Here is a 20,435-nt window from a genome sequence, read left to right as displayed (position 1 = left end):
GCTGCTTGACCAGGTCTCCAAAGCAGCCTTGCATTTGGGCCTCGGAGAAGAGGCAGAGAGGTCCCAGAGCTGGGATGGAAGAGAATGGGTAGGCACCCAGTGGTGGGTGGTGTGGCCCAATGGGAAGTTGAATGGGAGGCAGCCTGGGGTGGGATTAAGAGGGAAGGGAGGGTAGACTAACGAACCAAAACCAGCACCTCTCCCCTAGAAGAGAGTGGATTAACCTGTAGAATGGAGGCCCTGCCAAGCCCAACTTCCTTGTTCCCAGAAACCTTGGCACAGGGGCTCCCTCTCTGGCAGAGGTCCGTCCTCATCAGGGGAACCAGCAAAGCAGCTGCTGTGATTTTCTTTTTCCTCCCTCTTTCTGGCAATCCCAAATGTGACTGTTTACTTTTTCCTTCCCCTTTCCTTCCCCACCCTTCTGTAGCAGGGAGTTGGTTCTGGTTAATGTTGAAGATCATAACATGATTACCCCAAAGTCGCATGAAATTAAATCACTTTTCTTCAAAGAGAAAGGGGTTGGGGAGGGGACTGTCTGGCTGGTAGGCCAGAGAGGGAAGAGCGGATATTGAAAGCAGGCTGGCAGCTGCACAGAGCTCACACGGCGGAGGCCGGCAAGTGGGGAAGAGCCACGCACAGGGGTCAGGGTTTGCCAACAGTGGCTCAGAGGCCTCTGGTTGCCCACCTGCATACCAGGCACCTGTCTCCTGAGTGCAGGGTCTTGGGTATGGAAGGTGCGAAGAGAGCTGGAGGTGAATGTGGATACAAAGTGGGTCAGGGAGATGAGCCTTCAAGTGAAGGAATTGAACTCTCTGAACAAGACCTAGGGGGATTCTTCATCATCACCCCCACCCTGGGAGCTCATGGGGCCACAGAACAAATTTAAGGATAGCTTTTCCGCTAGAAGAGCCTGGGGTGGAATCTCAGCCTTTACAGGCAAGGCACTAGCTGCAGAGGTAGGCTGGGGGTACACTCAGGTATCTTCCCTTGCCTTGGATTTCTGGGACTCATTACATTTTAGAGGTCTAGAAAACTCTACTGCTCATCCGGCATCAGACCTGTTACTCAGCACAAGAATCTTCCGCAAGCTTAGCCCTGACAGAGAACACCCAGGATTCACTTGGTGAGAGCTCCCACTCTCTCACAAGACCATTTCTTGGAGAGAGTCTGGACACCAAGAGGACAGTGGTCTGGCTTGGGCAGAGTCTGACTTGGGAAGTGCTGGCTATGAACATGGCTCTGTCTTCGATGTGCGCAGTGTGTGGGGGCTTCCTGCAGTGGGCCCAGCATCCCCGCTCAGTATTTTTCTTATCTGTTTCCTACCATTTTTTTTTTAATCAGTTTTGCAAGAACAGGAAGGAGGGAAGCCATTGGGAAACAGGACCAGAAAGATGCTTGATTTGCCTTGCTGCTGTCCCAGCCCTCTGAGCCCTTTGGGGGCAGTGATCAGCCTCGGATGCCCAGCAGTCAACATGAGTGAAGACTGCGGGAATTGGTCACCACGTAGGCATGGAAGGCTGCGGGGTGGATCACTTGTTGAGTAGACTTGACATTGTTCAATGTGCAGCAAATGCATTTTTCTGAGGGGATGGGACCTGGCCAGCGCTGCCTGGGAGCACTGTGCTATGACTCATTCTCATCAAGGGTCACCAGGCATCTTTCTGCACTTGACCTTGGGCTGAACTCCTCACCTGGCCAGCTTTCTTGAAAATGTGTGTCATTCCTTGCAAGGCAGAGCTGTGGAGCTGGTGAGCGAGTGTGCACATCCGTGGAAATTCATCTTCGCCATTGGAAAAACAACTCCAAGTTCATGACTTGCTGGCTTCAGAGGTGTGACTGTAAAGGATAGAGCTGATTTTTTTTTGTGTGTATTTTTTTTTTTTTCACCAAATGGACCCTAATGGATAGATCCAGATGAGAGCCCTATCCACATTTAGTAGCCACCTTGGGAGGCAAAACACTTCTTCCTTGGCCTGGAGAGCCATTTTACCGGTCCCCTGGGGAAAGACGGTCTTGTTACTTTACAGCCACAGTTCATTTTTATCCAAAAACAACATCACCCAAGCCTGATCTCTGAGCCTGTTCTCCAGATTTGACACCCAAGGGTTGGGCTGGATGTAAAAGTCCTATTCAGGTCCAGGGCAGAGAAGCTGCCACCATCTGGAACATTCAGAAATCCCTAAGGGAAGCTCCCCAAAACAAGCCTTGGAAATTTGTTGGGCAGAGGTGGCCCTGTTGGGATAAATGAGCAGTCCTCACCTTGCCTTCCTAACACCCAAGGGTCTTCCCCAAAGGAACATGTAGATGTGGATGTGGGATAGTCTGGCTTATTAAAAAGTCAACCTTAGCCTGGGGACATTGGACAGCTCAGCGGTTAAGGCACTTGCCTGCAAAGCCTATGGACCAGGATTCGATTTCCCAGTAGCCATGTTAAGTCAGATGGACAAAGTGGTGCATGTGTCTGGAGTTCGTTTGCAGCAGCCGGAGGCCCTGGTCTGCCCATTCTCTCTATCTCTCTCTGCTTACAAAGAAATAACAAATAAATAAAAATCAAGAAAGTCAGCCAGGCATGGTGGTGCATACCTTTAATCCCAGCACTAGGGAGGCAGATGTAGGAGTATTGCCATGAGTTCGAGGCCACCCTGAGATTACATAGTGAATTCCAGGTCAGCCTGAGCTAGAGTGAGACCCTACCTTGACAATTTTTTTTTAAATTTTAAAAAAATCAAGAAAGTCAACCTTACTGTGCTCTGGTCAGGCCTAGTCACCTTATGGACCCAGCATGAATCCACAGAACTACACACCTTGTACTATTATTGGTGACAAACTGATTTTCTAGGCTAATTTGATAAATTGCCTCCTGTGCAACATATTTGCCACCACCCAGGATAGGGTGTCTCTAAATGAAACTCATGTGTCTGGGTCCCACAAGGTCAGTAATGCTCTCTTAATATGGGGCTTCCTTGCACTTATTCTAAGGATACTGTAGACCATCATTGATCTTCTTGAATCATGGTAATTTATTTCGAGTGTCTTGGCCCCAGTTAGAAGTGTGAGTGTGAGCATGTCATCCACACTGTGTAGCAGTCAGATAGTTAGAACCTGAGGCCTGGACCAAACAGCCCCTTGTCCCTTTCATTCCTGGAATGCACCCTGCTTTGTTCTGCTGAAGGGTCGTGGTTGGACAGTTGGGTGAATATCAGTCTGGTTATGTTTTCCTGTTCTTTCCTGTTTGGAGCACCTTGGAATTAGCAGAGAAGGAAAGAGGAAAGAACTGACAACAGCAGGAGATACAGCGTCTCCAAAACACAGACAGCCAGTCCCAGCTTTCCACTTGGAAATGGAAAGATTCAAAAGACAGAAAAGAAATGGAAGCAATGATGTAGATTTTGGCCGGAAAGAAGAAGAATGGAGCTGCATGTTGTTTGAGGATCTGACCCAGGAGAACAGGAGTTCAGATAAATGAGAGGTGAGAAGGAGGGCATCCAGAGGCAACAGGATAGTGGAGGTGGAGCAGTGGGCAGAGAATCAAAAGCCACAGTCTCCATTCACACTGTACCATCAGCTCGTTTAAGCACTGGGAGCAGATCCGGGGTCAGCTTTGAGAGCTTCAGTGTTCTTGCCTGGGAAGTGGAGATAATCACCCTAGCTCGCTCACAAGGTCACTGTGAAAGAAAAACGAGACTTGACTGTTGGACAAAGTTCACATCCCCAGCCATTGTGTTAGACTGCTTCTCAAGGAGACCCGGTGACAAATACAATCACTAGGCTTGACTTCAGACAGCATGGCGAGGCTGACTTTTTAGAACTTGCGTGTTAGACTAGCACTCTACCCCCAGTGCAAAGCTGGCTTAGTAAACCAGAGCGCCTTTAAGTGAGAATCCTTGAGTGTTGGGAAGGCAGGGCGAGGACCACTCATTGTTGCAACTGGGCCTCCACTGCCCAAGATAAACGCTTCAGAGAGCTATCGGGAGTCATTATCATCAGAATAAAATGTAGCTGGAGGAGGGAGCCAGTCCTCCTTAGCCATGTACAAGGAACAAGAGCTGAGCTGGGATGTGGACCTAGCATATCGTCCACTCTGCATCACTGTCATCCCCCCATCCTGAGCACACAGAACATAGGTTGAGGTTTAGGGTTAGGAGAGAACTTAGGGACCATGTACCAGGATGCCACCTTTTGCAAATGGAGAAACTGTGGCAAAGAGAATTCTTTTTTTCTAATATTTTCTTAAATTTAATTATTTGAGAGCCACAGACAGAGAGAAAGAGGCAGACAGAGAGACAGAGAGAATGGGCGCGCCAGGGCTTCCAGCCACTACAAACGAACTCCAGACGCATGCACCCCCTTGTGCATCTGGCTAATGTGGGTCTTGGGGAACTGAGCCTCGAACTGTGGTCCTTAGGCTTCACAGGCAAGTGCTTAGCTGCTAAGCCATCTCTCCAACCCAAAGAGAATTCTTAAATATGCTGGGTGTTTAGGAGACAACAGTGAATCAAGCAGAAAAAGTCCTGGGTTTGCTCAAATGACAAGTGTAGGTCCACTTTCCTAACTTTATTTATTTATTTTTTCTCAATTTTTATTAACATTTTCCATGATTATAAAAAATATCCCATGGTAATACCTTCCTCCCCAACTTTCCCATTTGAAATTCCAGTCTCCATCATATCCCCTCCCCATCTCAATCAGTCTCTCTTTTATTTTGATGTCATGATCTTTTCCTCCTCTTATGATGGTCTTGTGTAGGTAGTGTCAGGCACTATGAGGTCATGGATATCCAGGCCATTTTATGTCTGGAGAGAGCATGTTTTAAGGAGTCCTACCCTTCCTTTGGTTCTTACATTCTTTCCGCCACCTCTTCTGCATTAGACCCTGAGCCTTGGAAGGTGTGATCGAGATGTTACTCAGTACTCCAGTCACTTCTTTCCAGCACTATGATACCTTCTGAGTCATTCCAAGGTCACTGCCATCTGAAAAGAGAAGATTCTCTACCCAAAGTGAGAGTAGCATTAATATAAGGGTATAAATATTAAGAGAAGTGCTTACTGGGCAGTTTGATAAGCATAGTATATACATTTTTCCAGACATCAGCAGATGTTACACCCCTCAGGCTCATGACTACCCCTGTTTTAAGTTTTCAGTATCAGGGATGTGTTCCCCCCCCCACCCCCATGGAGCAAGCCTCCAGTCCAATTGGAGGGCAGTTGGTTTCCACCATGACAGACCTACCACTATTGCACCTGTTGGCTTATTTGGGCTGGCTGGCCAATTATAAGGCTTGCAGTATCCACTGTTGAGTATCTTCACTGGTGGGATCTCTTTCTCCCATTGAACTACATGTAGAATGGCTTCTTCCAGTTTTCTGTCAGCTGGTCTACATGGAGGAGGTTATCAGCTCAGTTCCAGCAGGATTTCTCAGTGGCTTTGCAGCCCAAGTATGTGGAGTCTTTAGCAATAGGGTCTTACCATCTATTCCTGGTGGGAAACCAAGGGCCTTGGCAGTGGCCTATAATGTTTTGGGGACATCAGAGACCTCCCTGGCCAACAATTCACTGGAGGTATCCCATCCCTGGCACTGAAAATTTTCTAACAACGATCTATGGCTCCTGAGTGTTCCATTGTCTGAACCCGGAGGATTCCATATGATTTTTTGCATCCTCTTAGATTTTGATTAGCCCTCCCTCCACCTTTCCTTTACTCAATCTCTTCCCCTGACCTCACTTTGGGCCTTTCACCCCCATTTATCTGTTCTTCTACTTACATATATACAATACCCACCTTGTTCTGAGTTCACATTTCAGCCCACCATTCGATCTAGTTGTTCACCCATTTGTGATGCCCAGCCTGTTCCTTTCCACTTCACTTACCAATACCCAAGCACTGTTCACCCAACGATCAGATTCCCTTCTAAGTAGTCGTCTCACATGTCCACCCTGCACACCCACGGCCCCAGACTCACCTGTCCTATAGGTCCACACTTGTCATAGGTGCTGTTATAATGTGTTGTTTTCTGTTGCTACAACAAAAATGCCCGGGACTAGGTAATTTATAAAGAACAGGAGATTCTTAGCTTATAGTTCTGGAGCTGAAGTCTAAGAACTTGATGCCACATCTGTTCAGCATCTGCTGAGGACCTTCTTGCTGCTGCATTGTAACATGAAGGAAGGCCGGCAGCCATGGCAAGACCAAGCAAGCATGCACTCAGATCTCTTTACCCTTTCCTATAAAGCCACTAATGATCTTGGGTGCCCTTTAATTCTAATTTCCTCTGAAAGTCTGTACCCCATATACCATCAACATAATGAATTTTAGGATTAAGTTTCCAACACATAAGCTTTTGGGAAATGCATTCAAACCATGGCACATGTCAACCAGGGGCAGACCTGCTAATACAGGGTTTAATCTCAGGCCTTCCTTTCCCAACATTTTACCCCTTTGAGTGGCCCATTGCCAGGTAGAGCTATGAATGGCAGGAAGCTGGGGCATGGAGGGACTGGGTTGGCCATAAAGGAAGCTCTTTAATGTCCTGCAGTTGAAGGCAATAGTTGGCTAGATAATCAAATAAGTCAGGTAAATATTTAAGTATTCACTTTTGACCTCAGACCTGGAAATGTTCTCTTGTCTGCCAAGCTTATGATGCAGGGCCAACCCTTTTTTTTTTACATTGGATCTGGTGCTTCAGTTCTATGTTGTCTGTCTCCCATTTCTAGTTTACTTCATTAAAACAACATAATCCTTCAGAGAAGTTCATGAAGGTTCTGAGTCTAGAATCTTCTGTGTATCCATTTTTATAATGTTCCCCTGCCCCTATATCTTCTCACCCCCCTACCAGCACTTCTGTGTGAATGTTGGGTCTGTTTTTTTTTTTTTTTTTGCCTTTCCATTTGAGTTAACAAAGGTGCTTTCTCCTTCTCTCTCTCTCTCTCTCTCTCTCTCTCTCTCTCTCTGTGTGTGTGTGTGTGTATGTGTATGTGTATGTGTTGGTTCTGAGGATGGAACTTATATCCTTGTACCTATTAGGCAACACTACCACTAAGCTAAATTCCCTACTCTTGTTTTTGTGAGACAAAGTCTCATTATGCAGACAAGACTGGCTTTGAACTGCTGTGTAGCCCAGGCTGGCCTTGGATTTAAGATCCTCTTGCTTCCCTCTCCCAAATGCTGGGATATTTGATTATAGTAGCATACCACCACCGTGCTCAACCTCACGGTTTAAATGGGCTGGGGACACATACAACAGCTGCCTGGGAAGAGCAGCTGTGCCCAGGCACAGTACAGAGACCCTGTAGTTAGCCACAAACAGCGCTCAGCTTGCAGTAGCCATGGTGGGGATGAGACGTATCATTGGCTTAGTGAGTGTATTGAGCAGAGATTGGTGATGGCGTGTTCTTTTACTTTCACTATTGGATGATAGAATAATTTTATAAATGACTGGATGAAATGACAAAAAGAAATCTGATCAGATGAAACTGTGTGTGTGTGTGGGGGGCATCATTTTCATCATTTTGAAGTCCTTTCTACAGGACTGAAACCTGAATTGTACCATTATGATGTAACGGACACTTACCGGAGTGAGAACGAAGGGGCGCAGCGAAGGGAGGATTTATTTGAGTTATCCACGGGGTGTGGCTGTCAATGAAACTAATGTATTCTTCACTGGCCTAGTTGCCTACTATCAAGAGACAGCATGTGGTAGGAGATGCTGATCATCTCCCCAGTACCCATTCTGCCCCTCTTCCTCTGTGTCCTGCCATTGGCCTAGGGAATATTATCCATTTCCCCTGTGATGTGATGGATCAATGTAGCCCTTTCCTGCCTACCGGAACTGGTGCAGAAATGGGCATGTGGCCCAGTTTGGTCTAATGAGGCATATAAGGACACTGGCTGAAGGCTTTTGTAACATCAGGCTCCTTACTCTTCTGGATATGGAGGATTCTGGAACCAGCTCTCTGTCTTTCTTTGTGTGTGGGCTCAGAGCCTTTCTGTCACTGTGAAGGATGCCCAGCTCAGGATGGTACTGATGCCACAAAGGCCTGCAGACATGTCCACGCTGTGGCCTGAGGTAGCCAAGAATAGCTCTGAATGTGGCCCAACTCAAAATTGTAAACTTGTTTCAAACATTGTGAGATTTTGCGCTTCTCGAGCATGCACTTTGTAGACGGATGTGCCCTAATGTCCTATCACAGGGTCCGAAGGTCGGACATGCCTGGGAGGAAGGTGGAAGAAACTAATTTCCTGATGATGTTCTGAAGAAAACTAGCTCTACTTGTGGATGTCCACTTATCCAAACCCACCCCCATATAATTCCCTTAAGACATGTTGAGTTTTCAGTTACTTGTCCCAGAGATGGAAACCCTCGCTTCCTTGGGGACAGACAGATCTGCTTGAAATGCTGCATTTGCTCCTGGGCCCTGTAAGTGAGCCCCTGAAGGGTTGCAGATAAAAACCTGCTGGGCCTGGGAAGGGATATGGAATCAGGGTTAAAAAGAGCGCCTATAATGAAGATGACAGATTTTTCATGGTAGCCCTCCTTTAAGCAGAAAACTCCTCACGTGCCTAAAAGGATAAGGAGTTATGGAAATGAATTGTGAACTTTTTGGGACTATGTATACTATATGAGATAAAATACACTTACAGCCTTCACAGACGTGCTGGGGATAGAGAATATTTTCACAAAGGCATGAGATGGGTTGAAAAACAAAACAAAGCAACAGACCCTGGGTTGTTTCGTCTAGTCATTTTGTGGGAGAGAAACCCAAACCCCAAACACTCATCATTCTACTGTAGAAACAGCCACTGGTGTTGTTTTCCCAAGATGCCGTCCTGGGGTGGCTCTTGGGGGTGTATGGGATGACGTGTCACAGAAGGTTTCTGTCTGGGGAGCAGTATGCAGAGAGTGTTGGCTTATTTGTCCTGCCACACTCTGAGGAGACCCCTGGACACTTGTAGCCTCAGTTTTGCTCTGTGTAGCTTCTGATTGATGCTCAAGGAGACAGGATAATGAAGCCCACAGCTTCCCAGCCTGGACAAGGACCAGACAGAAACAAATGCAAGGAATGAGCCACGTGCCTTGGGCAAAGGCCTCCCAGTCAGCTACAGGCTTGATCACTGTGACCCAGGGCTCTCTCTACACACAGGCTCCAGCGGGTATATGCTAATGTCTCTCACTCATGGCGGGAAGGTGTCGGTAGGCTGCTGTGTTGCATGATGTCCTCCAGGGCAAGACTGAAGGCCTTCTCTGACCCCTCACATCCCTGTCCATACTCTTCTGATTTCATGATTTGAAACTGTCTTGTTTGTATATCTGTTCAGTTATCAAATGTCATTCCCCGGATATTTTCTGTTTTTTTAAATTATTTATTTATTTATTTGAGCGCGACAGACACAGAGAGAAAGACAGATAGAGGGAGAGAGAGAGAGAATGGGCGCGCCAGGGCTTCCAGCCTCTGCAAACGAACTCCAGACGCGTGCGCCCCCTTGTGCATCTGGCTAACGTGGGACCTGGGGAACCGAGCCTCGAACCGGGGTCCTTAGGCTTCACAGGCAAGCGCTTAACTGCTAAGCCATCTCTCTAGCCCTCTTTCTCCTGATATGACTTTAAGTGCCACAAGGACGGACAAAGAGGCTGTTTTGGCATCCTTACACTCCTGTCTCTGGACCAGCTTTTGGGTCTATAAGGGAGTGTGGTCACACTGTTCTCCGGATCAAGGAAGGCATGGGTGACCGTGAGCAGGACAGTGCTATTGAGGCTGTGGGGCTGGGGTGTGGCTCAGTGGTAGAGCGCATGCTTAATACGCCCAAGGTCACGGGTTCAGTCTTCAGTGCCGTGCCAAAATCTTAAGGAAAAATAATTTTAATTTGTGGATGTGCTCAAGTATAGGGGCAATGGATAGAAATGCTTGCTCGTCTTGTGCCTGTGGAGCAGGGTTTGCAGTAGGGTTTTCTTTTTCCCGGCAGAAGCTGGTCGTCTGTCAGTCTGTCTTCACTCTAGCCTACCATGAGGAAGGGAAGGGAGAGTGGGTTCCCTTAAGGAAGTGATGTGGCCGTGGCACATGTCATTTCCACTCACTTGCCATCACCTCAAACGTCATCACACTGCTGCACCTAGCTGTAGGGTACCCTGGCCCATACGTGCATGGCCATATGTCCCAATAACTGAAAGAAAAGGGGCAGCAGGTGCTGGGGACAGTATTCTCTGTTATGCAGTCTTGGTTCCTGCTTCTAGGGAATAAGGTTCCCAGGAGCCCTAACAGATTTTCCAGCCACACCCTGCCGCTAGTCAAGACTCAGGGCTTCCGTCTGTGAGTGAGATGGAAATACTGAAAGCCCTGAGGATGTTCGTCTAGTTGAAGAAGGGGAGCTCCACATTCAGTGAGAGTCAGCGTCTCAGGGAAGCAAGGTAGGAGAGCCATGGATAGAAGAGGAGCCTCGACATCTTCCTCTGCCCCCCCCCCCGTGTGTGCGCATAGGGCTCACACATTACACACGTGCATACACCACAGGTACTACACACATCAAAAAAGGCCAAGAAGAAGAGTTATAGGGGCTGAGGTTGTAGCTCAGTTGGTAGAGTACCAGCCTGACATACACAAAGCCGTGGGTTCAGTTCCCAGCACCGCATAAAGCAGGTATGGTGCCGGAGCATACCCGTCATCTCAGCACTTGGGAGGTGGAGGCAGGGGAATCAGGAATTCAAGACCATCCTCAGCTACATATTGAGTTCAAGGCCAGCCTGGGCTATGCTAGATCTTGTCTGAAAAAAATAAGAAGTCAAAGTACTGACTCAGTGGCACACAGGGAAGGGCTCTACACAGTGCCCACATAGAGGTGGGTACTCAAATGGTCGCTGCCATTCATCCAGTCAGTGAATAGATTTTGAGTGCTTATTGTGTGCAAGTGATGGCCGAGATGCCAGAGGACTGGGCAGTGAACAAGCCAACACAAGCCTCAGTCCTGGAAGCCCATGTCCTACTGGGGAGATCGATGGGGGTGAATTCAGATTGAACCCTTCCCCTCCCACCTCCCCTCTTCCCTGGTTGTCAAGTGCTGCCCATGGGGCTTTTAAGTCACTCTCTGCAGGAAGCATGAGGGCCCTAGAGACCTTCATTCCTTCCTTAATTGATAATTATTTAAAGCCACTGAGTAAAAACCAGGTAGCACCCCATTTGCAACTCACTTAAAAGAATCACATTTTCTTTGTTCTTTTTGTGACTTTTAAAAGCAGTTATTTCTTTTTAAAAATTAATATTTGTTTATTTGAAACAGAGAGAGAAAGGGAGGGAGAAAGGGGAGAGGGAGAGAATGGGTATGCTAGGTGCTTCAGCCGCTGCAAATAAACTCCGGATGCATGTGCCACCTTGTGCATCTTATGTGGGTCCTGGGTAATCAAACATGGGTCCTTTGGCTTTGCCGGCAAGTGCCTTAACCACTAAGCCATCTCTTTAGCCATGACTTTTTAAACTATTTATTTATTTATTTGAGAGAGAGGGAGAGGGAAAGAGGCAGACAGGGAGAGAGATTGTGTGTGCCAGGGCCTCCAGCCACTGCAAATGAACTCCAGATGCATGCACCACCTTGTGCATCTGGCTTATGTGGGTCTTGGGGAATCGAACTGAGGTCATTTTTGAGGCATAGTCTAGCTGTAACTCAGGCTGACCTGGAATTCACTATGTAGTCTCAGGTTGGCATCGAACTCACAGTGATCCTCCCACCTCTGTCTCCTGAGTGCTAGGATTAAAGGCGTGTGTCACCATGTCCAGTGACAATTATTATTACTAATACTCATTTGGTTTTATTAAATAGGTTAACTTTATGCAGCCCCAAGCCCAGGCCAGCTTCTGTCAACTCCAGCTGCCAACCTACCCGAGTCTCTCAGCACTGAGGGCACAACAGCACATACTCAGGCTAGAAGCCCTAGTGCACCCATTTTATCTCTCTCTCTCTCTCTCTCTCTGCCTGTTGCTCTCAAATAGATAAATAAAATTTTTTAAAAAAGCATCAAGGGCTGCGACCATCACTGTGGAGGGTAAAGCATGTGATGTGTGTGTGGTGCGTGGTGCTGAGCACAGCTGAGTCTATGGCACCCCCAGGGCATTGCAGCCCTTCCGGCAAACCACCTGCCTCCACCAGGCCCCGAAATTGCAGTGTTGCTCCTGAGTGGGGCAAGTGACCCCAGGCCCCAGTTATGCACAGGCATGTACTCTGGTGCAGCAGCTTGACAAGCCCTCCCCTGCATCCCCCCCCAACATGCAGGCGTAGCTAGGGCTAAAAGGCAGCACAGACAATATATGTAGATAGATAGATAGATAGATAGATAGATAGATAGGTGATAGATAGATAGATAGATAGATAGATAGATAGATAGAAGAACTGGGCACCAGGGCCGCTAGCACCAGGCCTCAAACTCCAGACACATGTCCCACTTTGTGAAAATGTGTCATCTTGTGCGTCTGACTTACATGGGGTCTGGGGAGTTGAACCTGGGTCCTTAGGCTTCACAGGCAAGCACTGTAACAGCTAAGCCATCTCTCCGGCCCATAGTTTTTAATCCATATCAAATGAAAGTAAGTATGGGGAGACAGTTTGTCATGTTATAAATAAAAACAAAGGGCTGGAGAGTTGGCTCAGCAGTTAAGGTACTTGCTTGCAAAGCCTGATGGCCAGGGTTTGATTCCCCAGTACCCACATAAAGCCAGATGCTCAAAGTGGTATGTGCATCTGGAGTTTGTTTGCAGTAGCTAGAGGCACTGATATGTGTGTTCTCTCTCTGCTTGCAAATAAATAAATATATTTTTAAAAGTTGGGCTGGAGAGATGGCTTAGTGGTTAAGGTGCTTGTCTTCAAAGCCAAAGGACCCAGGTCTGATTCCCCAAGACCCATGTAAACCAGATGCACAAGGTGGCACATGCATCTGTAGTTCATTTGCAGTGGCTAGAGGCCCTGGCACACCCATTCTCTCTCTCCCTTTCTCAAATAAATAAAAATAAAATATTAAAAGAATTAACAGGGCTGGAGAGATGGTTTAGCGGTTAAGCACTTGCCTGTGAAGCCTAAGGACCCCAGTTCAGGCTTGATTCCCCAGTGCCCACGTAAGCCAGATGCATGAGGTGGTGCATGCATCTGGAGTTTGTTTGTAGTGGCTGGAGGCCCTGGTGCGCCCATTCTCTCTCTGCCTCTTTCTCTGTTTGTTGCTCTCAAATAAATAAAATTAAATTAACAAAAAAGAATTAACAAATACTAGGTGCATCCAAGTAGTCTGACCATCCTAGTGATGTTTTGATCACTGATGGACCATGGATATTATGATAATCTCGGATTATATTATATGGTAATGTCATGGCCATCTTAGCGTGTGGAAGGGCCCTCTGATGTTTGTGCAATGATGAAATCCTGCCGATGTATTTCTCAAAAGGTATCCTTCTGTTAGGTAATACATGACCAATTCTTAAGCATATGATTCATGTTAGTGTCCATGTTACATGATAGAAATACAGTAGAGACCAGCATAGACATATGTGCTCAGAGGATTCCCAATATAGTGGGAAATGTGTATCGGTGCTCACAGCATAGGGGGATGGGCGTCCAGAACAGGTGCTGGGAGCTGGAGGAGGAGGTTCCTGAACCAGTCATGGGGTACAATGAAGGAAGGCTTTTTGGCAGCAACATTATTATCAAATTGTCACCTTTACCACCACCGTTACTGTCACGAGTATCATCATTGTCACTTGTCATCATCCCTGTTATCATGATTACCCTTGTCACCATCGTCACTAAGCCAGTGTTCAGTGAGCACCTTCTAGATGCCGGGCACTGTAGAGCGCTTTGTAAGTGGCGTCTTCTTTAATTCTCACCATGGGTGGCCCTGGGAAGGCAGGTAGTCATGTCAGGTTGGAAGTGAGGACCGTGAGGCTCATGAAGGTTCAGTAGCTTGACCAAGGTCTCCTACTGATCTTAGTTTCAGAATCAGGATTCCAGCCCAGCTTGTCTGGTCCACAGCCTTAGTTTAGCCACCACACTAGGATAGGTGACAGGTTGGCCAGTGGGCTGAGGTTGGGCAGGGTGACGGGAACTTTGGAGGGAAAAGAGGCAGGCGCTGGAGTGAGGGGTAAAAGATGAGGCTGAAGGGTGGCTAAGGGCCTGGCCCTGCAAGCCTGGTTTACGTTGTGTGAGAAGTGGACCCATGTTGATGACAATAGGAAGCAGCTACCGAAGGGCTCTCAGTGAGAGGGGTGCTGCGACTGCTTTGGGCCACGGGAGGGGCAGCCTGGCTGCCCAGTAGTCAGTGGAGCTAAAGATGGGAAAGCTGAGGTGAGCCGTGTCAGTCGCAGCATTTGGGGAGTCTGAAGCCTCCATGGCCTCCCACGTGTCAGATTCTGGGCAGTGCTGAGAGAGGAAGGGTGCTCCCTAAACCTATACACCATGCTCCCTGTAGGTGTTTGGGTCTATAAATAAAAAGGGTTGAGATCCTTGAGTGCTTCTGGGCCAAGGCCACTTGATCCTCAAACCCAGGCCTAAGGTCCAGTAATGGCACAGAGGATCTGAGAAGTTCCTCTGAAGGTCCTGAGGCCCCAGGGTGGAGGAGATGGTTCCTTGGGCATTCCGCCTCTAGGGGTCTTCCGTGCTACTCAGAATCTGATGCTGAATCCCAAAATCCATCAGGAGGCCACGTGAAGCCCCCCCCCCCCCCACCCCCGGCTGATCCTGCTGATATCTGTCTCCCAGAGGCTACGGCTAGACTTCCCTGCAAGCCTGGTTCGCCTTGTGTGACAAGTGGGCCCATGTTGATGACAGTAGGAAGCAGCTACCGAAGGGCTCTCAGTGAGAGGCTGCCACATCCAGGGCTGAGGGCCACATCCCTGTGTTGCAGGGAGTAGGCCAGGGCTCTAGCTTCCCCAGGCTGGCCGTGGTAGGGAGCAGGCCACTTCGAGGAAGGGCAGGAGACGTTGGGGAACGTGTCTATGGGTTGGTCTGTGGGTGGGCATCTGTAGGTCAGCCTCCAGGGTCTCTTGGTCACCTCTTCTATCAACTTGAAATTTGCCATTGTCCTGCTCTTGATAGTTTTGAAGGATTCATAATGAGTTGAGGCCAGGAATACTAGGCTCAGGGACTGGTGCAGTAGCACCGACTCGCTGGGTAACACTAGGCCAATCCCTTCCCATCTGGGGGTCTCATCTCTTTTATATGATTGGCCTTCAGTATCCCCTGAGGTCCCTTCTACCTAAGTTGCTGTACAGTTCTCTGGGCCTCGTAGCGCCCCGGCAGCCTGCACTAAGTAGATGCCCCGGGCAGCTGGGTGGATGGGCTGTGTGTCTGACCTCCGCTTCACTCCCAGGTGGGCTTGCACAGCTGAAGACTGGGACCTTCGGGCAGACCCGGGAGCCTGGAACATGTTCAGATGTCGCAGATGGAGGATTTTTCTGCTTCAGTTATCTTCTTTGTAGGTGGTGGGTTTTCAGACAGGGTTGGCAGCTTGGCTAAGTCACAGTAACCGTTTCCAAGTGGGCTGGAGGCATGAGTGGAGGAGCTCGGGGTTGAAAACCTGTTCCTTTGCTTCCAGTATCCAGAGCTTGAATGAGTCCAAGTACAGAGAGACAGGCTCTCTCGGAGTTCCTTACGGCCAGGCACCTGCTCACCCTGGGAAGTGTGATGTGTCAGAGTCATTGAAATGGTTTTGCCTTTACCGATTAATTTCTCCAAGCCTCATGCTGGACTTTGGATGGTCACCATCGGAGTGGGGAGTGACTGATGTGGTATCTCTTCCCAGCCTGGGGGATGACAGTCTATGGTGGAGAGCTGAGAGACCAGGCAGAGGAGCCCACACTTCTACTTTTATTATTAATTTATCAGCATGCTTTCTTTTTTTGGGTGGGGGGGCTACTGTCCAATGTCTACTCTTTATATCTAAACAGGCTTTGCCAAAGAGGTTCTTAGATGTCCCCATGCCTAGTCCCTAGTGAGTTTCTAATTGCTGGGCTGATTATGTGTTAAATGTCACTCTGAGGACTACTGTGCTCCTCCACGTTCTGCAGAGATCACCTTGCATGTGGCTAGCATTCTTGGACTCTCCAGAACTTTCTACCTCCCTTCCCCTTCTGAATCCTGAAGTACTGGAGGTGGGCCTTGTGTTCTTAGCTGCAGCCACACATCTGAAATTATGTTTGTCCAAGCAGAGTTTTCATCACCCTTTTACACCCTGAACCCACCGCTAGAGTCCTGCAGGTTCCAGGAAGAACGTAAATGAGTGATGGGGCAGAATATCTCACTAGTGCCAACAGCTGCCTGGCCACAGTAGCTACTGAGACAGACTACTCCCTTCTGTGCCCTAGATGCCCTGAAGCCCATGTGCAGAGCATCCCCTCCTCAGACCTGGGTTCTCAGACGGGGATGCTGAGCCCTTAGGGCGGGCCTGGGCTGTGTTAGCAGAGGTAGTGTGAGCGCCTGTCTTCCCACCTAACAGCACTGACCTTTCTGTAGGGACCAGGCCATCCATGCAATTTTCGTTACCATGCAAAACAGGTGTGGTGGTTTGATTCAGGTGTCTCCCAGAAACTTAGTTCTGAATGCTGGGTTCCGAGCTAATGGAGATTTGGGAATTAACACCTCCTGAAGGCAGTGCATTGTTGAGGACAGGCTAATGGGTATTATATAACCAGTGTCCCCTTGCCAGTGTTGGGGACACTCTCCAGTTGCTGTTGTCCAACCTTATGTTGGCCAGGGGGTGATGTCCACCCTCTGTTCATGCCATTATTTCCCCGGCCATCATGGAGCTTCCCCTCGAGTCTGTAAGCCAAAATAAACCCTTTTTTTCCCCAAAAGTTGCTCTTGGTTGGGTATTTCTGCCAGTAATGTGAACCTGTCTGCAACAACAGGTAAGGAAACAGTGTGACAGGGAGCAAAAAAGTCATGTAATGTTTCTGGTCATTGGTGAATAGAAAGATGGGAACATCTGTGTCTCATTGTGCCTAAGGCAGCTGTTCAGGGGACTTGCTTATGGCTGGATTCCTGCTGCCTGCCTTTGCGAACCAGGCCAAGTGCTTGGGGAATATTTCACTTTTTGTTGTGAGGAGTGGGAGAAGAGGAAAGTCAAATTCTGCTCTGGACCAGGATAGGGAGGCCGGAGGACCTCGAGGAGGTTCTGCTGCAGGCTGGACACTTGTCTGTCTGTCCTGAGAATACTGTGGGCCACAAGAGTGATTGGGAGCCAGGTAGCTCTGGTGCCCCTTCTTGCTTCTCTAGTGGGAACCCTCTGCCCTGGCTGGGCAGAGAGCCTGCAGTGTGTGTAGCTCATCTGATAGAGCACCAGTCTGAGAAGGACCCTGGATGCCAGGCAGAGGACATGGCTTGCCAAATGAAAGGTCTCTGGAGCGTTGGGTATGTCTCACTTTCAACAGTAATCTGCTTTGTTTATTCGACATCTTTAGACAATGAGCTTTTCCTCCTAAGTGGCTCCCGAGACCCGAAGCTATTCCCCCACACCTGTAAAATGGAAGTACTATGCGTCTAGCCTTCAGAGTTATTGTTACTTACTTATTTATTTGGTTTTTGAGGTAGGGGCTCACTCTAGCCCAGGCTGACATGGAATTCACTATGTAGTCTCGGGGTGGCCTCGAACTCACGGCAATCCTCCTACCTCTGCCTCCCGAGTGCTGGGATTAAAAGCATGTGCCATGGCGCCCAGCTATTGTTATTTTTAAAAAATTTATTTTGTTTCGAGAGAGAGAGAGATTGAGAGAGAGAGAGTGAGAGAGGCAGATACTGAGAGGGGGAATGGGCACACCAGGGCTTCCAGCTGCTGCAAATGAATTCTAAACACATGTGCCATCTTGTGTATCTTGGCTCACATGTATCCTGGGGAATTGAACCTGGGGTCTTTGCCTTTGCAGGCAAGTGCCTTAACTCCTAAGGAATCTTTCCAGCCCCTATTATTTTTAATTGTGGTAAATGCACATAAAATTTGCCATTATTCATTCTTAATTTTTGGTTTTTCAAGGTAGGGTCTTGCTCTAACCCAGGCTGCATTTCACTATGTAGTCTCAGGGTGGCCTTGAACTCACTGTGAATCTCCTACCTCTGCCTCCTGAGTGCTGGGATTAAAGGCATGCACCACCACGCCCGGCCTCATTATCCATTCTTAGGAGTACATTCAATAGCACTACACATTGTGCCACCATCACCACCCTCCGCCCCTGGAGCTTTCCATCTTTCCCATTAAACACTTGCTCCCTATTTTCCAGTCCCCAGCAAACTCCTTTCTTTTTGCTCTCTTTGTCCTAGCTGTCACAGCACGTGCTCTTTGTGGTTGGTGTATGTCACTTAGCAGGACGTCTTTGTGACTCATCCGTGTTATGGCATGTGTCAGAATTTCCTTTCTGCTGTTTAAAAAAAAATTGGGAGACAGGGTCTCACTCTGTATCTCAGGCTAGCCTAGAACTCACTATGTATTATAGGCTGGTCTCAAACTCTCAGCAATCCTTCTGCCTCAGCCTCCAAAGCGCTGGTATTAAAGGCGTGAGCCGTCACACTGGGCAAAATCTCTTGACTCTTTTATATGTGTAGGTAGTTTGCTGGCTGAGCAAGTTTTACTTTTTGTAGTTTTGTCAGGAACACTAGCGAGTAGCAGTTTCCTTCTAACCTCACTAAATGCTGTGTGTTACCTTCTTGAAAAATCTTTGCTAATTTGGATGGTAAGGAACAGTGCCGTAGATTTAAAAGTATGTGTTTCTTTCATTGAACTTGTAGAAGTGCCTCTTAGCTATTTGTGCCCGTCTTTCCTTCTTTCGGGAATTGCTTGCTCATAACCTTTGGGTATTTTGTCCATTGAGGAATTGATATTTTGTTGTTCATTTGTGAGAATTCTCTGCCTGGTGAGGTTAGAAGTCACTCCCCAGCTTCTTGTGCTTGTTGATATAAAAGTGTGGGCTGGAGAGATGGCTTAGTGGTTAAGGCACTTGCCTGCAAAGCCAAAGGACCCAGGTTTGATTCCCCAGGACCCATGTAAGCCAGATGCACAAGGTAGCACGTACATCTGGAATTCATTTGCAGTGGCTGGAGGCCGAGACACTCCCATTCTCTCTCTTTCTCTCAAATAAATAAAAATGTACTTTGTTAGCCAGGTGTGTTGGCGCATGCCTGTAAACCTGGCACTTGTGAGGCAAAGACAGATGGAGTTGAGAGACAGCCGCAGTTACATAATGATTTGGAGGCCAGCCTGGCTTATCTAAGACTGTTTCCAAAAATATTTCATCCTTAAAGAAAATTGTTTTTTAAAAGATTGTTTATTAAAAATATTTTTATTGTGAGGAGAGCAAGAAGAGGGAGAGAAAGGGTGTATTAGGGCCTTTTGATACTGCAAACAAACCCCAGATGCATGCACCACTTTGTGCATCTGGCTTTTTGTGGGTATTGGGGAATACAACCCAGGCTGACAGGCTCTGCAAGCAAGTGCCTTTAAACAGTGAGGCATCTTCCCGGCCCTTAAAATTTACTTTTTTATGGCTGGAGAGATGGCTTAGCAGTTGAGATGCACGCCTGTAAAGCCTAACGACCTGGGTTCAGTTTCCCAGTTCTCATGAAAAAGCAAATGCACAAAGTGGCAGCATGTGCATCTGGAGTTTGTTTGCTGGAGGCCCGGATGTGCCATTCTCTCTCTTTCTGTTTGCAAATAAATAAATAAATAAATAAACAATAATTTTAAAAATTTCATTTGTGTATGTGTGCGCCTGTTTGGGCACACATGTGCCAGTGGGCACGTGTAGAGGTTAGAGGACAACCTCACGGTATTGGTCCTCGCTTTCCACTTGTTTGAGACAGGGTTTCCCTTTTTTGTTTTTGTGACTGGTAAGGCCAGACGAGCTGGCCCACGAGCTTCTAGAGTCTCCTGATTCCATCTCCTGTTGCCATAGGTGCATTGGAATTGCAGACATGGGCACCACTTTGCATCTGGCTTTACATGGGTGCTAGAGGTTTGACCTCTAGTAGGCAGACTTGAGGAGCAAGTGCCTTTAACCATTGAGCCATCTCCCCAACCCATACATTTTTATTTTTACATAGTCAGCTCTAGTGTTTTCTCTCTTTCTTCTCTTTTCCTTTTGTCAGGTTCTGTAGCACAGATTGGCCAACTCCCTATGTAGTTGAGGATAGCCTCTAAACCACTGGGGTATGTGGTGCTAAGGGTGGAACCCAGGGCTTTGTGCATGCTAGATAAACGCTCTCGCAGCTGAGCTATGCTCTTAGCCTCGGAGTGCTTCTTTTACATTTATGCCTTGGGTGTCATTCTTAGCATACTTCTTTGTGATATTACAGATATGCATCTACACTTTAGTTTATTCCAGCAACCCCATATCACGTTTCCATCTTGAATCCAGTTTTAAGATGAAATAAATAAAGCCTACTCAAAGGTAGGGAATTCACCTGACATTTCCCTTTCCTTATCTGCC

The 20,435-nt window shown here is 47.8% G+C and overlaps 1 protein-coding gene and 1 non-coding gene across 2 annotated transcripts in view; one reads left to right on the top strand and one right to left on the bottom strand.

The window, feature by feature from the left end:
* Ntn1 (netrin 1) overlaps nucleotides 1-20,435 on the top strand; it is a 192,835-nt gene that overhangs the window by 45,731 nt on the left and 126,669 nt on the right. The gene's annotated exons all lie outside the window — the stretch shown is intronic.
* On the bottom strand, nucleotides 12,142-12,278 carry LOC123453943. The gene has a single exon (XR_006633108.1). It is a non-coding gene; the product is annotated as a small nucleolar RNA SNORA76 (small nucleolar RNA).

This window comes from Jaculus jaculus, chromosome 12, assembly GCF_020740685.1.
Source record: "Jaculus jaculus isolate mJacJac1 chromosome 12, mJacJac1.mat.Y.cur, whole genome shotgun sequence".
NCBI classification, from domain to species: domain Eukaryota; kingdom Metazoa; phylum Chordata; class Mammalia; order Rodentia; family Dipodidae; genus Jaculus; species Jaculus jaculus.
Note: the sequence above shows the minus strand (reverse complement) of the source record. Positions and strands in the feature narration are given on the sequence as shown.